Genomic DNA, 13,568 nt, shown 5'->3' with positions numbered 1-13,568 from the left:
CATTTCCCTTTTCGCTGAGACAAGCTAGCGGGAGCAGCTACGATGGGGCGCGAGCTGCGTTGTTTACGCTAAACATGGCAGAAAAGCGAAAGAAAACGAACTATTTTCACAATGATTGGGAGGTAGAATTATTTTTTACAACAGTGAAAGAAAAGTGTGTATTTCTCATTTGCGGGGCGACGGCAAAGCGGCACATTGTGGAGACACTTCGGTACGTGTCACAGAAGCTACCATGCTAACTACATGCTAACTACACACCTGCAGCACTGCGGGCAGAACAAGCCGGGAGTTAAAGCTTTGGGCAGCAGCATCTCTTTTCACGAGGCCGGTGAACAAGTCACACAAAGCAACGGAACCTTCATTTAGAGCTGTATTTTTTAATACGTATTTTTTAGATGTTAAGACACTTCAACTTGCTACTTCTAAATTGTGCATTTGTTTTTTTGTTGAAGGATCAGGCTGCTCCATGTAACACTTATTGATTAACTGGACATTTTCAGTCAGTTCACTAGTTTTAGTTGCTCATAAGTCACATGATTTTACAATTAGTTGTAAAATATACAAAGTTTAATCATCTTGACATACCACAGACAATTCCCTGATTTTTCAGAAGATGAGAGAAACCTTTCAGCACCGTCAGACGCTTGTTAATGACCCAAGCAGAGGTGTTGAGATCCTCTCCACCTTCCCAAGATTCCTGGATACCAAAGGATTGGTAAGTTTGGAATTAAATGTTTACAATGGCTTGACGTATTTCCTGTAGTAGTAACGGTAATATCTTCTTTCGTAAAGGTGGATCAAGACTTCACCCTCCTATTTGATCATGAAACATCCTCCAGGCCCCTTCAGAAATGGGATTCTTCAGTCCAAATGTCATAAAAGAGGCTAAGTGGCTTACTTCAACACCCAGAGTTGCGTCGCTTGTTGCAGAGAGTCCCACAGGAAGTGATCTTGATGAGACAACAAGTGAGTTGTATTTGTTTAGCTTGTTTAAAGCACTTGCCATATCTCCAAAAAGACTTAGTCTTTCATAAGGTTATTATATTATTAAGGTGATTATAATTGTCACGTCACCTTCTTAGCCACAAAAGAGGGTTGTTAAAAAGTGAATGAAATTGAAATGAAGTCTTCACAAGCATTCCCTTCTTGCACTAGCCAGTAAGAAGATGTTTGAATAACTGATCACTTCTATAATGTAGTTTTCTCTGTGGCTGCACATTATTCTTGTGTGTAATGTTAGGTTTCTTTATCTCAACCCTAGTCATGCTGCAGTTTGGAGGAGCATCTCCGCAACCAGCAGGGTCGGCAGCCATACCTCCTCGCTGTTGGGCTTCAGAAGAGCAAGATTGACAGCTTCTACATCACCATGGATAAGCATCTCATCCCACGCCAGGCAAACCGCTCCCTGCCTTGGGGCTTTCGACAAACTTTCCAAAACCCATTTTGTGTTTAATTTGTCGTACGATGCTGCGTTACTGAATTTTTACACATTCTTGCAGACAACAGTGTATAACAGTGATGTGGGGAAAATGAAGGAGTCACCCAGAGTCAGAGACTTGAGAGCCAGACTGCTTGACCAGCTAGTACCGGTCTCACTCTCTGAGTAAGAGGCTGAAACAATACTGACCGGTTTCATGTGTCAGAATTTGTATCCCAGCAGCCAGAAGTTGATGGTGTTATACTGGAACCGTAGATAAATGATATAAAATTACTGAAAACCCAAGGCCTTAGTCTTAGTAGTGTTTGATTGAGAGGAATGATTCTCAAACAGTATACAGTGAGGAAGATCCCAAAGTGATCCTTCGTGGAAGAAATATGTTTGATATGCATTACAAATGTCTCCAAGACAACCCACCATTGAACTCCTTGTATGGTTTGAAAGAGACTTCTACACTTAACTCATTGAATTATTTCCATGTTTGAAATAATTACTCATTTGATATAATGCATGACCTTCTTGAGGGTGTGACTCAGTGTGAGATCAAATTGCTTTTTAAATATCTCACAAAAGACTTAATATCACAACTGAACTTGCTTTCCAGGATTTATGGTGTTGATTACGGATTTTTAGAACGAAAGAAACGTCCCACAAAGATCATTTTGGACAGTGCTGGTAATGGCATTGGTTTGAATTCTATTCACACATTGTGTCTTGTGAAAAACATCCCACTGGTTGGTGACATCATTCCTGCAGGAAACGAAAACTGCAATGTGTTACTGTTGTTACTTAAAATAATGAACATGGTTGTGTCACTTTTTCTGACTCTAGGTACGACAATATATTTAAAGCATTTGATTGTTGACCACCACAAACTATTTAAGCACTTGTATCCACATAGAAACTTGCTACCGAAGCTATTGGCTATTGCTTATCACTGGGAAACCTTCACCCTCAAATAAAAAGAGTATGGACCAATTAAGACTTATTCCCTCAGAGATGTGAATGTGGTCAACAATGAAATGCTTGAAATGATTTTGTCAAAAGATGTTTTCTCAACTAGTTGGGTTAAAGTTGATGGTGTGTAGAATATACATCTGGACTTGTTTGTCTTTTGTCAAATATGTGATGTACTTTTGGTTGAAGGTAACACATTTTGTTTATTAACAAGCTATTCACCGAGAATTCTTTTGATGACCATCATCGTGCATTTTGAGTGTTACAAAGTGAGGAAAGGTTCATAATAAAAATGTCTGAGCTTAAATTCCAATAAGCCATTTGATATTCAAAGCTCATACAATGTTTCAGATGAAAGTTTGTACATTATACCATGGCTTTGTTTATTGGAATCAATGAATATATTATTTAATAACATAGTAATTATTGTTACTTTAACTCTGTTTTGTGAGTTAAAGAAGGAACTCTGGCACAGTGTTTTAACTATTATGAAAGGGTTCATTTAACTCTGAAAAGCGTGGACCAATATAAACCCTGAGAAAGTGTTGAAATCAACTCTGGGAGTTAAGTCAACACTGGACTTTTTGCAAGGTCCAGGGTGAAATATATATGAAATGTTTTATAGGTCTTAATTACCAGCAAACTTTAGTCACGTTTAGAGAATACATTTAAAAACTAGCTTTAGTGGCATTATAAAGTATTTTAAAGCATTTAGCAGCGATATTACAGGGAAAAGTCACAGATCAGTGCCTCACACAGCAGTAGTTGAGGAGGTTTAAAGGCTTCCCAATCAAAATACAGAAAAATAATAAGATTTATTTGACATCTATATGAAGTGAAACTCCTTTGCTATCAGTTCGAATAGATTTGACACTTTATCACTTCCTGTAGATGAGTATTTCATACATTTATTGGCGAAGAGGAAACACAAAACTGTTGAGTCTCCAGGGTTCGATTGGTGGCCTGCTTCTTTGATTGGAACGTGTTCAGTTTTAACTGTCCAATGAGCGACGCGCAACGACCGATATTATCTGACCAATGAGCGACAAGATGAGGCTATATAAGCCGCCGGTTTAGTCACCGTTGGTCATTCAGCAGGAGGAAACGAGACAGGCATGCAGCAGCAGCTAGGAGCGGCACTAACAGCTGGCAGCTAGCTAGGAGCGGCGCTAACAGCTAGCAAGGAGCGGCGCTAACAGCTAGCTAGGAGCGGCGCTAACAGCTAGCTAGGAGCGGCGCTAGCACGAAGCACCAAGCACCAGGGCGGCCAGACACCACACACCAGGGCAGGCCAAATGAGTCTTGGCGACCGCAATAGCCCGATCGCCGGCGGCCAATAAAACCCCAGGGGGCCTAATAAGCCGGTGCGAGCGGCGGTCAAATGAGCCAAGGCGGCCCTATACATGGGAGGTCATGGGGAGGGGCGAAATGATTGGGGAGGGGGGCCAATTGTGCCCTAAAAATTGATTTGAAAAAAAAAAAGTAATAACAAAAAAATGAATATATGTATATACATACATATACAAAAAAAAAAAAAAAAAAAGTAATAAAAAAAAAATGAATATATGAATATATATACATACATATATGTATGTGTATATATATATATATATATATATATATACATGTATATATATATATATATATATATATATATATACATATATATATATATATACACATCAAATCAAATCAAATCAAATTTATTTGTATAGCCCAATATCACAAATTATACATTTGTCTCAGTGTGCTTTACAGACTGTACAGGTTACAACATCCTCTGTCCTTAGACCCTCGCATCGCACAAGGAAAAACTTCCTAAAAGAAACCCCAAAATTAAAGGGGAAAAAATGGAAGAAACCTCAGGGAGAGCAACTGAGGAGGGATCCCTCTCCCAGGACGGACAGACGTGCAATAGATGTCGTGTGTACAGGATAAACAACATAGTACAAATACAACATTTGACAGAAATTATGTTGTGTTGGAAAAAAAAAAAAAGAAATAGAAAGTTTGGATGAATCCAGGAAAATGTCAATAAGGCTTCCCGGTGTCCAGCAGGACCAGGTCAGCAGGCGCTGTCACGATTCATGATCCTGACGTAAACTTTATCAGTGGCAACCTGCCACATGAGAGACAGACACTCCGGGGATGATACCCCGGATGGTGAGTTAGTAACATACATTTACATAAATGCATACAGATAGAGAGGGAGAAGAAGAGAGGGAGAAGAAGAGAGAGGGAGAGAAGGAAGAGAGCAGGGAGGTGTCCCCCGGCAGTCTAAGCCTATAGCAGCATAACTAGGGGCTGATCCAGGGCAAACCTGAGCCAGCCCTAACTATAAGCTTTATCAAAAAGGAAAGTCTTTAGCCTACTCTTAAATGTGGAGAGTGTGTCTGCCTCCCGAACACAAACTGGAAGCTGGTTCCACTGGAGAGGAGCTTGATAGCTGAAGGCTCTGGCTCCCATTGTACTCTTAGAGACTCTAGGAACCACAAGTAACCCTGCAGTCTGGGAGCGTAATGCTCTAGTTGGTTTATAAGGTACTATGAGATCTTTAAGATATGCTGGAGCCTGACCTTTAATTGATTTGTAAGTCAGGAGAAGGATTTTGAATTCTATTCTGTATTTTACCGGGAGCCAGTGCAGAGCAGCTAATACAGGAGTAATATGATCCCATTTCCTTGTTCTAGTCAATACACGTGCCGCTGCATTTTGGATCAACTGAAGAGTCTTAACCGACTTTTTTGGACAACCTGATAACAATGAGTTGCAGTAATCCAGCCTTGAAGTAACAAATGCATGGACTAGTTTTTCTGCATCATTTTGAGACAGGATGTGTCTTATTTTTGCAATGTTACGTAGATGAAAGAAGGCAGTCCTTGAGATTTGTTTTATGTGGGAGTTAAACGACAGATCTTGATCAAAGATGACGCCAAGATTCCTTACAGTGGTGCTGGAGGCCAAGTTAATGCCATCCAGAGCTTCTATGTCATTAGAAAATGCGTTTCGGAGGCGTTTAGGGCCAAGTATAATAACTTCAGTTTTGTCTGTGTTTAACATCAAAAAGTTGCTAGACATCCAAGTTTTTATGTCCTTAAGGCATGCTTGAAGTTTAGCCAATTGATTGGTTTCATCTGGTTTAATTGATAGATATAATTGGGTATCATCCGCATAACAATGAAAGTTTATAGAGTGGTTCCTTATAATATTGCCCAAAGGAAGCATATATAAGGTGAATAGAATCGGTCCAAGTACAGAACCCTGCGGAACTCCGAGACTGACTTTGGCTGTCATGGAGGATTTATCGTTAACAAGTACAAATTGAGATCGCTCAGATAAATAGGACTTGAACCAGCTTAGTGCGGTTCCTCTTATGCCAACACAATGTTCCAGTCTCTGTAGTAGAATGTCATGATCAACAGTGTCGAAAGCAGCACTGAGGTCTAACAAGACAAGAACAGAGACGAGTCCTTTGTCTGAAGCCAATAGAAGGTCATTGGTAACTTTCACCAGTGCCGTCTCTGTGCTATGATGAACTCTAAATCCAGATTGAAAAACCTCAAATAAACTATTATTATGTAAAAAGTCACACAACTGTTTTGCGACTGCTTTCTCAAGGATTTTAGCGAGAAAGGGAAGGTTAGATATCGGCCTATAGTTGGCTAAAATCTCTGGATCAAGACCAGGCTTTTTAAGAAGTGGTTTTATTACAGCTACTTTAAAGGATTTTGGTACGTAGCCAGATAATAAAGACAGGTTGATCATATTTAATAACGAAGTGTTAATTAAGGGTAAAACTTCTTTAAACAGTTTAGTTGGAATCGGGTCTAAAAGACAGGTTGATGGTTTAGACGATGAGATTGTTGAAGTTAGTTGGTTAAGGTTGATTGGAGTAAAACAGTCTAGATATATTTCAGGAGTTACAGATGTTTTTAAAATTCCAACAGTTGAAGTTAAGTCATTACCAATTGAGGTCAGGAGGAGATTAATTTTGTCTCTAATAATTATAATTTTATCGTTAAAGAAACTCATAAAGTCGTCACTACTGAGAGATATAGGAACAGAAGGCTCTGTAGAGCTGTGGCTCTCTGTCAGCCTGGCTACAGTGCTGAAAAGAAACCTGGGGTTGTTCTTATTTTCTTCTATTAAGGAAGAGTAATAAGCTGCTCTGGCATTACGGAGAGCCTTCTTATACGTTTTAAGATGATCTAACCAGACTAAACGAGATTCTTCCAATTTAGTGGAACGCCATTTACTTTCAAGATTTCTCGACTTTTGTTTTAGTTTGCGGATTTGTAAATTAAGCCATGGAGCTTTCTTTTTCTGTTTTATGATCTTCTTCTTAAGAGGAGCGACAGAGTCGAGTGTTATTCGCAGTGAGGCTGCAGCGCTATCAACAAGATGATTAATTTGGGAGGGACTAAAGTTAGCATTGGAGTCCTCTGTTATATTGATATTGAGTCCTGGTATTGAATCAAGTGCTGATGGAATCACTTCCTTAAATTTAGTCACAGCACTTTCAGATAAACATCGAGCGTAGGATATTTTGCCTACTGGCTTGTAGTCCAGTAACAGGACTTCAAAAGTTATTAAAAAATGGTCTGATAAAAGAGGATTATGTGGACACACTGATAAACTTTCAATTTCAACACCATATCCCAGAACAAGGTCCAGAGTGTGGTTTAAACAGTGAGTTGGTTCATGTACATTTTGACTGAACCCAATTGAATCTAATATTGAGATAAATGCATTATTAAGGCTGTCACTATCAACATCCACATGAATATTAAAGTCACCTACAATAATTACTTTATCTGTTTTAAGGACTAAATTTGATAAAAATTCTGAGAATTCAGATAGAAATTCAGAGTACGGACCAGGAGGGCGGTACACAGTAACAAATAAAATTGGCTTTATTGTTTTCCATGTTGGGTTTGAGAGCGTAAGAACAAGGCTTTCAAAAGAGTTATATTTTAGTTTAGGCTTAGGATTGATCAAGAGGTTTGAGTCAAATATGGCCCCAACTCCACCTCCTCGGCCAGTACCTCGAGGAATGTGAGTATTAATATGACCAGGTGGAGTAGATTCATTTAGACTGACATATTCTTCATGTCTCAGCCAGGTTTCAGTGAGACAAAATAAATCAATCTTATTATCTGATATTAAATCATTTACCAATCCAGCTTTCGTTGATAAAGATCTGATGTTTAAGAGCCCACATTTAATTTTTTGATTTAGTTGCACTTTTGCAGTGGTGGTGTTTATTTTAATTAGGTTTTCATGTATAACTCCTCTTCTGTTAACCATAGACTTGATTAGTTTCAGTGGTCGTGGGGCAGACACAGTCACTATGGGGATTTGAGTGGGTGACTGCCCGGAAAGAAGCACAGAGAAGTGTGTAAGACTACAACTCTTTGTCCTGGTCTCAACTCTGGGTTGTCATGGATTAGGTCCACTAATAGACTGTGTAATATTATTGGATATGAGATCTGCTCCAGCCAAAGTAGGATGGATGCCGTCACTCCTAATCAGACCAGGCCTTCCCCAGAAAGTCCGCCAATTGTCTACGAAGCCCACATCATTATCTGGACACCACCGTGAGAGCCAGCGACGGAATGATGACATGCGGCTAAACATGTCATCATTCAAAAGATTTGGCAGAGGACCAGAGAAAACTACGGAGTCCGACATTGTTTTGGCAAATGTACACACCGACTCCACATTAACTTTAGTACACTCCGATTGACGCAATCGCGTGTCATTACCGCCGACGTGAATAACAATCTTACTGTATTTACGTTTAGCCTTAGCCAGCAGTTTCAAATGTGCTTCTATGTCGCCCGCTCTGGCCCCCGGAATGCACGTGACTGTCGTCGCTGGTGTCTCAAAATGAACGTATCTCAAAATTGAGCTACCGATAACCAGAGTTGGCTTCTCAGCTGGTGTGTCACTGAGTGGGGAGAATCTGTTAGAAACAGCAAGCGGTTGGTGGTGAACCGTGGGCTTCTGATAACACTTCTTTCGGACAGTCACCCAGTCTCCCGGCTGCTCGGGTCCCGCCGGGGGACGGCTAACAGGAGATACCACTGGTCGACCCGCACCGACTATAGGGGGCTTGCTAACAGCTACACTTGCTAACCGCTGACTAGCCATGGTGCGGAGCCGCTCATCTATCCCTCTAAAACTCGCCTCCAACCCTGCGTATAAACTACATTTAATACACGTACCATTATCACTAAAGGAGGCCGAGCAATAGCTAAACATGAAACACACCGAGCAGGAGAGAGCAGAAGAGGGAGATGCCATCGCTAGCTGCCGAGCTGCAGCAGCTAACGTTAGCAGAGCCGAAAGGAGCGTAAAGAATTGAGGATTTAGCGAGAGTCGCTAAGAGAAGGAGGATAAGGAGAGAGTTGTAAGTGCTTAGGAAGTACAAGTATAGGTTTAGATAGATGACAGGTAATTAGCCGATGTGATCAAGAATATAATAACATTAACTGGGTCAAACTGGAGCTGCCGAAGTATGCTACCAACAACACAGAAACATTAACAACCGGAAATGACGCGCTTACCGTAACCATACACTGATCAACTGGGACTGGGATATATATATATATATATATATATATATATATATATATATATATATATATACATGTATATGTATACATATATATATATATACATGTATATGTATACATGTATATATATATATATACGTATATATACGTATATATATATATATATATATATATATATATATATATATATATATATACGTATATATATATATATATATATATATATATATATATATATATATACATGTATATATATATACGTATATATACGTATATGTATGTATATATACATACATATACATATATTGTGTTTATGTATGTGTATATATGTATATATTTATATGTGTGTATGACATATATATATATATATATATATATATATATATATATATATATATATATATATATATATATATACACGTATTATATGTATGTATTTTATACATACATATATATATGTATAGTGTAAATATATATATATAATATATATATATATATTATATATATATATATATATATATATAGCCCGCGGGCACTTGGTCGCCCGCAGGGACCATGTCTTTTCTAAAAATAACACTTGTCACCATGGAGCTTAGTCTAAAATAAATAACACTTGTCACCATGGAGCTTCGTCTAAAATAAATAACACTTGTCACCATGGAGCTTCGTCTTAAATTTGTATTTAATTGTTTTGCTGTTTTTTTTCAAAAATCAATAACACTTGAATTATTCTTTATTTTAAAATGAAAATATTGAATATAGCATTTAAAAAACAAAAATGTTTTATGTATATATGAACTCTAACCCTGTAAACTAAATCTCCATTTCCCTTTTCGCTGAGACAAGCTAGCGGGAGCAGCTACGATGGGGCGCGAGCTGCGTTGTTTACGCTAAACATGGCAGAAAAGCGAAAGAAAACAACTATTTTCACAATGATTGGGAGGTAGAATTATTTTTTACAACAGTGAAAGAAAACTGTGTATGTCTCATTTGCGTGGCGACGGCAAAGCGGCACATTGTGGAGACACTTCGGTTCGTGTCACAGAAGCTACCATGCTAACTACATGCTAACTACACACCTGCAGCACTGCGGGCAGAACAAGCCGGGAGTTAAAGCTTTGGGCAGCAGCATCTCTTTTCACGAGGCCGGTGAACAAGTCACACAAAGCAACGGAACCTTCATTTAGAGCTGCACATTTTTAATACGTATTTTTTTAATAAAGTACAAGAAAGCCTTTTCGGACGGAGAGGTCTTGAAAGGTGCAATGATGGTTATTGCAAACACTGTTCAAAGACGAGAAGAAAGGTTCCGATGTCATCTCCACTCTCCAATGTTACAAAGTTAGTGTTTGTACAAACGGGATATGATCTGAAGATGTGACAGTTAATGATTTCCTAAATCTTTTTACCGAAGTGATGCTTTGTATTAAAATATAACTGGTGTAATTTTGAAATGCTACAAATGTTCTCATTCATTAAAAACTGTCAATAAAGATATTTAAACAAATATCAGAGATGTGATAACTCTGACTTTCAAATGTTGAAATAGATTAAGAACTTAAATAAATAATGTTGCATGTTTAAATATATCTGTTTCCTACCATGGTAAATCATTGTTAATAATCATTATGAGGAATAATTAACATGAACATGTGATCAGACAGTCTCTTCACGTATATGAATATGTATTATGATTATTAATGATAATAATATCATTAAAGGTGAACCGTGCAACTATGTTATTCAGGAAGTTTGTATCAAACAAGTAGCCCTTCCTATTGTTCAGTACCCTTGAAGTAGCTCTCAGTATGAAAAAGGTTGGTGACTCCTGATCTAAACCGATCTAAACACTATAGTCCGCTGAAAACAGGTTGAAAGTCTGGCAACCACGTGAGGACTGACGCTGAGGGGCGCCTGCTGAAACCACAGACGGGTGTAAAGTCCATCGACAGCAGCGGGTCGACTGCAAACCACATCGTCTCTTGTTTTTACAGCGACTCTTGTTTTCAAACTATTCAATCTAATAATGGAGATTCCAGTATTCAGTGTAGATGCCTTCACTAATTTACCGTTCAAGGGAAATCCTGCTGCAATTTGTCCACTTATGCATGTGAGTAAGAATATTTAGGTGAATGTACAATATCACACATGACAGGCTGCATTAGGGTTTGAAAAGATGTTAAGACACGTCAACTTGCTACTTCTAAATTGTGCATTTGTTTTTTTGTTGAAGGATCAGGCTGCTCCATGTAACACTTATTGATTAACTGGACATTTTCAGTCAGTTCACTAGTTTTAGTTGCTCATAAGTCACATGATTTTACAATTAGTTGATTTTACAATTAGTTGTAAAATATACAAAGTTTAATCAGCTTGACATATATTTTTGTATCTATCCATGTATGTGCATGTATCTCAGTGAATAATAATTGTCACAACAAACAATTGTATGTGTTTCTAACAGGAACTGAGAGATGACTTGTATCAGAGGATAGCAGCAGAGATGAACTTGTCAGAAACAGCTTTCATCTCCAGGATCAACCCCTCTGACAGTTTCACCACAGGTCAGATGAAGAGGTTTACTATATTACCATAACATCATGTATTATAGAGTATAGCTATCCTTTTAGATTTGTCAGATGGAGCAACAGAAATGCACCAGTCTAGCACAGCTTAGCATTTCATTGCAGTAATTAATGTTTTTACAACCCATGTACTATTATTAAGGCTGTTTGAATGGGGGATACAACTGCAAGCAATAAAGACGTAAACGCCTGCAAGTGGCCAATGAAATAGAGCCTCAGATGTATTATGTTAATATACTTGTTCCAACTGGCTTGAAATATACCGTGTAGCTGTGAGTACAGTACATAAAGCACAGCAGACACTGTACTGAAAAAAACCACTTGTGCTCAGCAGTCTGAAAGGTAGCGATGTTAAACACACAGCTAAGACTTGCATTGTTGGGAATGGGAAGAACAATGCAATGAGCTGTCAGTTAAAAATGCAGCGTGCAGTCACTCAGTGTTTCAGTACAGCACAGAGAGGAATGTCCATAGATATATTGTTTTATATATATATATATATATATATATATATATATATATATATATATATATATATATATATATATGGGAATATTAGTGTCATTTACACAGTTTAAGAATCTCTAGAATGAATGTAAATATTTCCACTAAAATCACCATATATAACCATACAACTTCAGATTGGAATAAATGATCTATACAAACTTTGCCATCATTTTGCATGTTTAAAAATGTTTTATTTTCTCATCTCAAAAGAAATTGCCTGTTTTCAGTAATGCTATCACAGTTTCCTTCTCATGACTGTCTATGGTTGTAAACCTTTTTTTTGTCTTATTTAGTTGTTGTTTGATATTCTGTGATATTCATTTGTTTGGTGAGTGTTTGTTTGGGACCTCCTTGAACACATAATCACACATCTCAAGGGGTTTATCCTGAGACAAGACATTTTGGATAAATTAAATAAGTTTCTGACTTCATTTGATGAACATTGAATGTCATACTATGCACTATGTTACAGTTTACATGCAACAATCCACATGCGTGTAAATATATGTGTATTTGTGTTAAATGTTAGACTCTTATGTGTAGACTGTATTCTGTAGCACCTTGAGATTGCTTTTAGCCATGAAAGGCGCTTTACAAATAAAAAGTGTTATTATTATTAGACTGCATGTTAAAGTCGTGTGCGTTAAAGCACCCGTCTGACAATATGATTCACAGGATCAAGGTTCCGACTTCGATGGTTTACACCAACCACTGAAGTGAATCTGTGTGGTCATGCTACTCTGGCCGCGGCAGCAGTGCTCTTCAAACATAAGGGTAAGTTAACTGGGAGGCCTTTTGAAATAGTTTTGTAATGATTTACAATGAAGCTGTCCGTATTGTAACGTTCTTACATGTAATACACAGTGCAGCTAAAATACAAGAAAGGAAAAAGTATTGTTAGCCAACAAACGTACATTACATGTAAACACTTCAGTAAACCTAGTCCATTAGCTGACCCTGTGAGCGTCATGTTCTATGTGTATATTATATATGTACACACACATCTGATAGAGAACGTGAATCCCAAACTGGTGTTTGAGACGAGGAGTGGAGATCTGGCTGTCACCAAGCAGGGGGAAGGGTACATCATGGACTTTCCTCTCAACCCCCCCACCCAGGAGGTAAGTAGGTCAAATAGTTTTTTTCTAAAAAGACAACAAAATGCTATTATTTTTTAACAGATTACATTTTTTCTCAGGATGCCAAAGAGTTCAGAGACATCATCAAGGTCAGTGAGACACCTACTCTGTGAGAGCATGCTTTACAGTAGACTCCTGCTGTAAGACTCCTCTGCTTCTGTATGTGGGACACAGGTTGCAGTTGGAAACCACCCAATTCAGGATGTTTATCTGAGCTCCAACACTAAGAAAACTGATGCTTCGACTGTCTGACAGCTGTGACAGGTTACAGCACACACGCACTGAATCCCTCACTTACTTGTGTCTTGCCAGGCTTCTTTGTGACTCTGCTTGTGTGCTGCATGTGTGTTTTCTGCAGGTCCGT

The 13,568-nt window shown here is 38.3% G+C and overlaps 1 long non-coding RNA gene and 1 pseudogene across 1 annotated transcript; both read left to right on the top strand.

Moving 5' to 3' along the window:
- Positions 1–293: 293 nt before the first annotated feature.
- On the top strand, positions 294–2,801 carry LOC115004844 (uncharacterized). Its single transcript, XR_003831884.1, has 3 exons — positions 294–715; positions 793–966; positions 1,262–2,801. It is a non-coding gene; the product is annotated as an uncharacterized LOC115004844 (long non-coding RNA).
- An 8,087-nt stretch (positions 2,802–10,888) lies between these two features.
- LOC115004843 (phenazine biosynthesis-like domain-containing protein 1) lies at positions 10,889–13,468 on the top strand (annotated as a pseudogene).
- Positions 13,469–13,568: the final 100 nt, after the last annotated feature.

The sequence above is a fragment of the Cottoperca gobio genome, unplaced genomic scaffold, assembly GCF_900634415.1.
Source record: "Cottoperca gobio unplaced genomic scaffold, fCotGob3.1 fCotGob3_197arrow_ctg1, whole genome shotgun sequence".
NCBI lineage: Eukaryota > Metazoa > Chordata > Actinopteri > Perciformes > Bovichtidae > Cottoperca > Cottoperca gobio.
Note: the sequence above shows the minus strand (reverse complement) of the source record. Positions and strands in the feature narration are given on the sequence as shown.